Raw genomic sequence first — 2,500 nt, 5'->3', positions numbered from 1 at the left:
AAAATCAAACTATATATAAATAATCCGTCTATAGCCTTTGTTATTGCTGTCATTCTGTACTGAATTTACGATGTCTGTTGTAATTTAGCCTCAGCTAAATCCTATTTGAGCCGATTTACAATTCTAGCTGTCACGATTCTGTTTTCATTTTGTATATTGTATGCATTTAGGTCCAACATCATTTAATATATTTCATGAAAATTTTTAATTTACTGGGATGGTTTTTCTATGGAAATGTCCAACATAGTTCCGGTTCCTTGCGAAGACGCATCTATGAATTTCGATTAAATTTCGGCAAAATTTTAAATATAGCAGAAAATATCTTTTGTTCCTACATCGCTGTTAAATTGTGACTGGTGTACCGAATTAGAAAGCTTTTCGGGCTTTTGTTTTTTTTGTACATCAGTCTAACAGAATTGAATGATTGATCCAGTCAACAAACCTATACACTGTCCGACTGTTGTTTACGTCAACAACCAGAGGAAACAATTAATCTCTGAACAATAGAGGTTTGTCAGAACAGCAAGGCTGACGTTTATAGTCAACAGAATCGACCGTATCGAATTTGTTAAATTAAAATTTGTATTTTGCATACGCGAAGGGCCGTGTGGAGCGTGAAACTATACAAACGCACGGATATTAATGTGTGGGCGATTCCGAAAGTGTTATAAATCTATATAATGGTTTTCACAGAGGTTAATCAAGCGGATATCCATGATTATTCGTGACGATAACTTACCTGCTTGGACAATATCCGGGAACATATGAGAGAGGTTTCCCGAAGAAATCCATAATCAGTTATACATATAAAATATTGGGTTCACACTTTCACAACAATTAAATAATATTTAATATTTTTGTACGCAAATAACATCAATATTACAGATGTCAAGTACTGGCTGCTGCTGCTTCTGTTCTTGATATTGTTGTTGTTGTTGTTGTTTAACACCTTGTCGTCCTTGACAAAGAAGGCCTATAATCAAAGGGCTTCCATTCGTGACCATTCCCTCTTTTATTTATTCACAGGTATCGGACTCCAATAAGTTGTGTGTCTTTTGTTTGTATTCTAAGAAAGTTGACTGTTATCTCTAGCTTGTTAGTCGGCCGATAAGAGGCTACAGTATCGACCTAAAACATCAGCGTATGTGCAGCAGAGCATCGGAAGCAGTAGAGCATCGGAGAACATTCCTGAAAGAATGTTCTATGGCTCTTCATTTTCTGAGTTCAATGGAGCCAACGCCAGAATTGCTTTCATCCTTCCGAAGTACCAGACATTTACTACGGTCGATGATATAGAATAACTTTCTTCTCTTAAAATTGTTTCTGTTGTAACTCTATTATAACTTGGTTACAAAGAGCAATTGTAGTTGTGAAGCGTCAAAAGATGGTTGAAGTAAATTAAACGAGGCAATAAAATTATTGACATAAAAAAGCCAGTCACAGTAATCTTTATCACTACTTAAATGCAGTGTTTATTAGAGGGTATTGCGAAGACGAATTAGAAAGTTACATTTATATATTTGTTTTGCATGGCTGACGGTGAGTAAGGAGGGACACACAAATAAAAAAGAAGAAAGCAAAGGACCACTCATGATGTCACAGGGGTGTGACGAAAGAACTCTGGCCGAAATAAGATTAAGATTAATGTAAAAATCAAATAATGCTGAAGCAAAGTAACACCAAATATATAGTGCGTGTGTTTTTATTGGTTAAACTGGCAAAATGACCATTTCTAAATACAAGAATTAGAAAGTGTAAGTCGTAAATAGATGGCCGAGAGAATATAAATTTAAAAAATCAGGGAGAAGTGGGATTAAATATATTCAAATATTGACAAATTACAAAGGTAGTTAGAGCGAGTGCACAATAGTAGGAAGAAAAGATATACTGCATAAAGAAGCTTGTTAAAATGAATAACATATTATGTGCGCGTCGACTTCCTTTTATCATTCTCCATTTATCCCTCTATCCACCTTGTACATATCCACCTTGTACCACAAGGGGCTAAACACAGAGAGGACAAACAAGGACAGACAAACGGATTAAGTCGATTATATCGACATCAGAGCGTAACTGGTACTTATTTAATCGACCCCCGAAAGGATGAAAGGCAAAGTCGACCTCGGCGGAATTTGAACTCAGAACGTAACGGCAAACGAAATACCGCTAATCATTTCGCCCAGCATGCTAACGTTTCTGCCAGATCGCCACCTATACACCTTGTACATACCACGAGACGACTCACTGTAATATACGAAGTGTTAACTAAGAATAACTGCCGAAATATTGCATAACAAGGCTAGGGCTAGGAAGCTTTTCCCATTATAAATATAGATTGTGTTGAATAATATTAATATCTAGGTTGAATTGCTCATTTGTGGAGGGAGCGCAGCACTTAGAATAACCAGAGTATACAGTACTTCACTAATATAAAAAGATGGCAGCCGAAATATGCCGTGGCAGTCGTTAATTTAATACAATTGCCAACTGCATATATAGA

This window comes from Octopus sinensis, linkage group LG19 (genome assembly GCF_006345805.1).
Source record: "Octopus sinensis linkage group LG19, ASM634580v1, whole genome shotgun sequence".
NCBI classification, from domain to species: Eukaryota; Metazoa; Mollusca; class Cephalopoda; order Octopoda; family Octopodidae; genus Octopus; species Octopus sinensis.
Note: the sequence above shows the minus strand (reverse complement) of the source record.